Source organism: Acinonyx jubatus, chromosome X (assembly GCF_027475565.1).
Source record: "Acinonyx jubatus isolate Ajub_Pintada_27869175 chromosome X, VMU_Ajub_asm_v1.0, whole genome shotgun sequence".
Lineage (NCBI taxonomy): Eukaryota > Metazoa > Chordata > Mammalia > Carnivora > Felidae > Acinonyx > Acinonyx jubatus.
The window spans coordinates 94,748,314-94,755,722 of NC_069389.1; the positions used below are offsets into that span (position 1 = coordinate 94,748,314).

General features: G+C 51.8%; 1 long non-coding RNA gene across 1 annotated transcript; it reads right to left on the reverse strand.

The window, feature by feature from the left end:
- Positions 1 to 1,655: 1,655 nt before the first annotated feature.
- Positions 1,656 to 7,140, reverse strand: LOC128311513 (uncharacterized). The gene is made up of 3 exons (XR_008289963.1): positions 6,219 to 7,140; positions 5,114 to 5,187; positions 1,656 to 1,802 (listed from the first exon to the last, which is right to left on the reverse strand). It is a non-coding gene; the product is annotated as an uncharacterized LOC128311513 (long non-coding RNA).
- Positions 7,141 to 7,409: the final 269 nt, after the last annotated feature.

A 7,409-nucleotide genomic window follows, 5' to 3' on the forward strand; every position in this document is an offset into this window, starting at 1 on the left:
AATACCCACAAGTGCCAGGAAGTACAACCCCATGGATGTGATACGGAGAGGCCAGGGTGTGGTTGTGATTTTAGAGAGCATGGCCAAGGCTGGCGTCTCTGAGAAGGTGACATTTGCCTGAGGCCTGACGGAACAGAAGGAGCCAGCCATGGGAAGGGTGTTATATCCGAAGGAAGACCGAGTGCAGAGACCCTGACTGAATGAGTCAGTGCTCGATTCGCTCAAGGGCAGAAGGGCAGACAGACAGAAGGCCTAGACAGTCATTTTCCGTAGATCTTAGAGAAGGGCCAAGAAGGGGAGCCTGGGTGGCTCAGTTCGGCTCTTGGTTTCAGCTCACGTCATGATCTCACGGTTTGTTGTTTGGAGCCCCGCATCGGGCTCTGCACTGACACAGAGCCTGCTTGGGATTCTCTGTCTCCCTCTCTCTGCCGTCCCCCACTCGCTCTCTCTCTCTCTCTCTCTCCCTCAACATAAGTAAATAACCATTTAAGGAAGGAAGGAAGGAAGAAAGAAAGAAAGAAAGAAAGAAAGAAAGAAAGAGGCCAAGAAGCTACATTTTTAACAACTCTCCCCCCCCCCCCCGGGTGATTCTGAGGCGTGGGCCCGGTTGAGAACCCCAGACCACACTGTCATTCAGAAGCCCGACCCCAAGGCCCGCACCGTGCTTGCAGGTCAGCAGGCCCGTGTTAAGCACTGCTCAGAATGCCTTGTGAGAACCTTCCACTCTCTGAGCATCGTTGTCCAACGTAATCTCTGCATTCGGAGGTAGGGGCTCAGTCTCACCGCAGGGCCCTGTGGGCTCAGGGGAAGGAAGACCGGTTGAAGGGGCCAAGCTCACACTTGGAAGCAACCAGCCATGGCCACAGCCCCTGGGCTCCCTGGAAGGCCCGCATGCCAATTCTTTCGTGCCCGGTGCCGCCCACAGGCTGCTGGGAATGTGGCCGACTCACTCAGGAACCCCGGCCAAGGCTGCCGGGGGGCCTCCCCAAGCCACCTGAAGCCCCAGCATGGTCCAGCTGGGTATGTGGGGTCAAGGCCATGTTTGGGGGCCTCCCACCTGCCCCTTTATGCATCGCTCTCAACACCTCTTACCTCAGGCAGGCAGGACCATCGGGATGACTTAAACTGGGCTCACGATGGTCCCTGGCCCAGAAGCAGGCCCGCCATACCTAGGCGGGGTTATAAATCTGTATCCCAAATCTCTTCCTCTCCCTCCTGCCTCCCTTACCAAACAAAACCTTCCTGCAGTGGCTTCTTTTTGTTTTGTTTTGTTTTGTTTTATTTTTTAAATGTTTAGGGGCGCCTGGGTGGCGCAGTCGGTTAAGTGTCCGACTTCAGCCAGGTCACGATCTCGCCGTCCGTGAGTTCGAGCCCCGCGTCAGGCTCTGGGCTGATGGCTCGGAGCCTGGAGCCTGTTTCCGATTCTGTGTCTCCCTCTCTCTCTGCCCCTCCCCCGTTCATGCTCTGTCTCTGTCTGTCCCAAAAATAAACGTTGAAAAAAAAAATTTTTTTTTTAAATGTTTATTTATTTTTGAGAGAGAAACAGAGACCGAGAGCACGGGGGTGGGGGGCGGGTGGGGAGTAGGGAACAGAATCTGAAAGCAGGCTCCAGGCTCCTTGCTGTCAACACAGCCAGATGAGGATGCGGGGCTCGAGCTCATGAACGAGGGATCATGACCTGAGCTGAAGTCAGCCGCTCAACCGACTGAGCCACCCAGGCGCCCCCTTGTGGTGGCTTCTACTTCCGGGGAGATGAACTGGATGCACTTTTCTCCTCTCCTCCCATCCCTCTCTGAAAGAGCCTGTCAAGAGGATGAAGAGACAAGCGACTGGCTGGGAGAACATATTTACAAACCACATATCCAACACAGGACAAGTATCTAGAACACACGAAGAACCCTCAAGCCCAACTGCAGGAAAACACACAGCCCAATTAGGAAACGGTCAAATAACATGAACAGACATTTCAGCAAAGAGGATGTACAGATGGCCACTAAGAACTTTGAAAACATGGTCAGCGTACAGATCTTTTCCCTCTTTGGTGAGGTTTATTCCTAGGTACCTTATGGCTTTTGTTGCAATTGTAAAGGGGGTCGATTCCTGGATTTCTCTTTCTGCTGCCTCATTATTGGTGTGTAGAAATGCCGATTTCTGTGCATTCTGATTTTCTATCCTGCGACTTTGCTGAATTCATGGATCAGTTCTAGCAGCTTTCTGATGGAGGCTCTCGCGTCTTCCACGTGGAGTATCGTGTCGTCTGTGAACAGTGAAAGTTTGGCTTCGTCTTTGCTGATTGGTTTACCTTTTATTTCTTTTTGCAGTCTGCTGAGGCTAGCACTCCCGGGACTGTGCCGAACAACAGTGGTGAGAGTGGACATCCCTGCCATGTTCCTGTCCTGTCCTTAGGGGGAAACTCTGTTTTTCCCATCGAGAATGACATTAGCTGTGGGTCTTTCATACACAGTCTTTACGGTGTTGAGGTGTGATCCTTCTATCCCTACTTTGTTGAGGGTTTTTATCAAGAAAGGGGTGGCTCAGTCGGTCAAGCGGCCGACTTCGGCTCAGGTCACGATCTCGCGGTCCGTGGGTTCGAGCCCCGCGTCGGGCTCTGTGCTGATGGCTCGGAGCCTGGAGCCTGTTTCAGATTCTGTGTCTCCCTCTCTCTGACCCTCCCCCGTTCATGCTCTGTCTCTCTCTGTCTCAAAAATAAATAAACGTTAAAAAAAATTTTTTTTTTAAATAAAAAAAAAGAAAGGATGCTGTATTTTGTCAAAGGCTTTTTCTGCACCCATTGAGAGGATCGCATGGTTTTTCTCCTTTCTTTTATGAATGTGATGTATCACGCTGATTGATTCGCGAATATTTAACCAGCCAGGAGCCCAGGAGTAGTAAATCCCATTTGATCACGGTGAATAATTCTTGTAATGTACTGTTGAATTTGATTCGCTAGTATCTTGTCGACAATTTTTGCATTCAGGTTCATCAGGGATATTGGCCCGTAGTTCTCCTTTGTAGCGAGGTCTTTGTCTGGCTTTGGAATCAAGGTCATGCCGGCAGTCATTTGCACTATTAGGTATTTATCCAAAGGATACAAAAATGCAGACTCAAAGGGCACATGATTTATATATATTATATATGTATTTGCATATATATAATGCAATATTACTCAGTGATCAGAAAGAATGAAATCTTGCCCTTTGCAACAACGTGGATGGAATTAGAATGCATTATGCTAAGCAAAATAAGTCAGTCAAAGACAGAAACCATATGATTTCACTCAGACGTGGAATTTAAGAAACAAAACAGATGAACATAGGGGAAGGGAAGGAAAAATAAGATAAAGAGAGAGGGGGAGGCAAACCGTAAGAGACTCTTTGTTTTAATTTTTTAAAATTTTTTATTAAGTTTCTTTATTTTGAGGGAGACAGTGAGCATGCAAATGGGGGAGGGGCAGAGAGAGAGAGAGAATCCCAAGCAGGCTCCGTGCTCAGCACAGAGGCCCATGCGGGGCTCGATCTCACGAACCTCAAGATCATGAACTGAGCTGAGACCAAGAGTTGGACACTTAACCGTCTGAGCCACCCAGGCACCTCCCATAACAGACTCTTAAATACAGAGAACAAACTGAGTGTTGACGGAGAGAGGTGGGTGGGAGGATGGGCTAAATGAGTGACCGGCATTAAGGAGGGCACTTGTTGGGATGAGTACTGGGTGTCATATGTAAGAGGTGAATCACTGGGTTCTACTCCTGAAACCAAGACTACACTGTATGTTAACTAACTGGAATTTAAAGAAATAAACTGTAGACTCTTAAAGAAAATGTTCAATATCACCGGCCATTAGGAAAATGAAACCTAAAACCACAATACCTATCAGAAAGGTCAAAACAAACAACAAAATGGGGCACCTGGCTGGCTCAGTCCATAGAGCATGGGACTCTCGATCTTGGGGTCGTGAGTTTGAGCCCCACATTGGGGGTAGAATTTACTTTAAAAAAAATAGCCACAGCACCCAACATGCTGGTGAGGATTTAGAGAAACTGAATCACTCCTATGTTACTGGTGGGGTTGTAAAATGGCACAGCCACTCTGGAAAGCAGTTTGAACAGCTTCTTCAAAAGATAAACACGCAGCTACCAGAGGATCCGGCAGTGACACTCTTGGGCATGTATCCCGGAGAAATAAAAACTTACGTTCACACAAACACCTTGTCAGCGAATGTTCGTAGCATCTCTATTCCTAAAAGCCAAAAGCCAGAATGGGCCTGGGTGTCCCCCAGCAGGTTAAGCCCCCAGTGATGCATCCATACCATGGAAAACCACTCAGCAACAACAAGGAATCAAGTCGACACATGAAACAGCCCGGATGAACTTCCAGAGAACTCTGTCGAGTGAAAAAAGCCAAAAGGTGCGGACTCTATGATTTTACTCGGAGAACACTCTTGAAATGAAGAACAGATTAGCGATCGCCAAAGTTGAGGAGGTTTGAGATGGCAAGGAAGAGGGTGTGGCTATAAAAAGAGCACAGAAGGGACCCCTGTGGCGACGGGAACGTTCTGTGCCTTGACGGTGCTGATGTCCACAGCCTGGGAGTGACAGCATTCTATAGTTTTGCAAGATGCTACCGTTGGGAGAAGCAGGATCAAAGGTATATGGAATCTCTCTGTGCTATTTCGTACAACTGTGCATGAACCTAGGTCAAAATAAAAGGTTTAGCTGAAAAAGAAAAGACCTTTCTGGGGCGCCTGGGTGGCTCAGTCGGTTGAGTGTTGACTCTCGGGCTCGGCTCAGGTCGTGATCTCACAGCCCGTGAGTTCGAGCCCTACGCTGGGCTCCACGGCCCCCCTCTCTCTCTGTCCCTCCACCTCTTGAGCTCGTTCTCACAAAAATAAATAAATAAACATAAAAAAAAAAGTCCTTTCTCTTCCTCTGTTTATCCCCTTCTCTTGGGCCCTGCTCTAATAATCCATGAGGAGATGCTGATGGGTAGTAAAGGGACCGATATTGTCCCCAGTTCCTACCTATCTCAACGGGGAGGTGGGGGGGGGGGTCCTGGCAATCACAAAAAGGTAACTCTTTACAGAAGAAATTGCCTTGAATTTAAAATCAGGTTACCTTGGGGCCTGGTCTGAAAATGCTTTGTGACCTCAGGCAAATGGCTTGGCCTCTCTGAGATTCCATTTCATCACCTGTAAACAGATTTTTGAAGATTAAACGAAAAAATGAAAACACGTGGTAAATTGTAAAGCAGTCCCCCAAACAAGGTCTTTTTCCTTGCCTTCCTCCTTTCCTGTCCTTATTACTTCCAGTTAGAGGAAGGGACTGTGCCCTAGGTCTCCTTGTATTCCCATGACTTAGCCCAAGTCCCTGCCCAGGAGGCACTTAGGAAGTGCTTGTTAATGCTGATAATGGCAGAGTGTTTAAACCAGGGGTTAGCTCTAACGGAGGAAGAAGGAAGGTTCTACCCCCAGCGGGACACGGGCCTTGGCTGTGTCTTTGGCTGAGACTCTGAAGAACACTTGTTCGCACCCCCTGGGAATAGCTCCCTGCCCTGGGAATCATTGCACCAGAGACATCATGGGCCGGAGAGGCAGGGCCCATGGGACAGACCAGCTGCCAGGTTGGGGGACCAGGGAGGACTGGAGAGAAGACAAGCTCGTCACTCGGACCAAGAACTTCCCTACCCGTCACCACCTTCGCTCCCCACCACCCTCCTGAGGCAGGCAGAGCGGGGGGCAGCCCCGTCCTCCATGGGCAAACCCTGAAGGGAGACAGGGCTGAGGCCTGCCCAAGGTTCGCCCGGCCCGTGAGTCAGCGGCACGGCCGGGCCCAGACCCAGGAGCCGGAGATGTTCCACAGCAGGGATGGTGTCCAAATGGAAAAACTAAGCCACAGAAAACGCAGCTCTTCCCTGCCCGGACCTGGAGCCTCTCCTGAGGGAATTGCGGCCAAGGTCGCCGGGCCTTTCCACCCAACTTCCTTTCTGAAGGAGCTGCTGTCCCAGCCGGCCGGGCAGGGTGCTGCCCTGGGAGACGGCTTCCCTCCCTTTCGGCCTTGAGCTTTCAGTGACCTATTTAAAGACAGAGCAACCAGTTTGGGGTTTGGGTCTCCCCAGGTGCCTCTCCCACGCGGCTCCCTGGGGCCTTCCTAGGCTCCTCTTCCAGCTTATCCTCGGTGGTGACAGCTGAGGGTGGGGTAGGGCGGGCACTGTTCTTCTTACCTGTCCCTGAGAGCCCAGAGTGTCCTTGGAAACTCACTCAGAGGCTGAGGAGAACAAGTCAGGACCTTTCCAGAACCCAGGCTGAGGAGGGGATGGCAGTCCTACGCGGCCCCACCCTGTCCCCCCAGGCTGGATGCTTTCCCCCAAGGGCCCCTTCTCCCCACTGCCACCCCCACCCGGTCTCTGAGAAGACAAGCTGCTTGGAGTCTTCATTTGCAGGAAAGCAGAGAGCGCTCCGGACTGGGGAAGGTTCGAATGGGGGCGTGGGGGGGGGGGGTGAGGACTTTGCAGCCAGCCTTTACTGAATAGCCCCCCTGTGCCTGGCCCCACGCTGTGTCCCCAGGGCCACTGCTCCCGCCCTCGGGTTGCCAGTCAGTCTGGGATGAGGGGCCAGAGGGCCCGGGCAAGGTGCAAGGCAGGCAGGACGTATGAGGACACAGGCTCAGGCCAGCCAGTCGGCTTCCAGGCGACTCACGGAACCTTTGGCAACTCGCCTAATCATTCGTTTGCTCATTCCTTCGTTCACTCGCTGCCCATTCCTTCACTTCATGAATATTTATCAGGTGCCTGTTATGTGCTGGGCGACCCGGCAGGCTCTGAGCCTTCTGGAGCTTCCGGCCTAAGTGGGAGGAGGGGGACAGGGGGACCGGAGGGGGCTCCCTTAGATAGGGTGGTTAAAAGAGGCCTCTCGTTGCCATGAGGCCGCACCCTCCTTCTTAAAGACCCACAGATGCTTTCCAGTTAGTGCTGCCAAACCTGAAACCTAAGTGTCCTGAAGAAACTGCCAACATTCTGCAGACATGTAAGGCCTCAAAAATGGGTCCCTAGCACCTCATAAAAACCTTCTCCCTTCGCAGGGCCTCTCACCCGTGAAGGAAGCTTTGAAGAGGGAACCGAGGAGCCTGAGAGCTCGCAGTGAGGCCTCCTGAACACCCAGCTGTAGAGCAGGCAATCCCTCCCCCCCCCCCACCCCCTCCACGGGGTTCCAGAAGTTCCTCCCTGTCTTTTAAAGGGACAGGCAGTAACTTAGGCCCAGTTGGTTCTCCCTCCCTTCGTTCGCGTGCTGCACAGGAATCTGTGGCGCAGCCGCAAAGAGCTGCTGCGGCTTCTCCGGCAGCTGGAGACCCGACGGCCAACTAGACGGCCATGGGCTCTTGGCGGAGCTCACAGTCCGATCAGCGGAAGCGACAG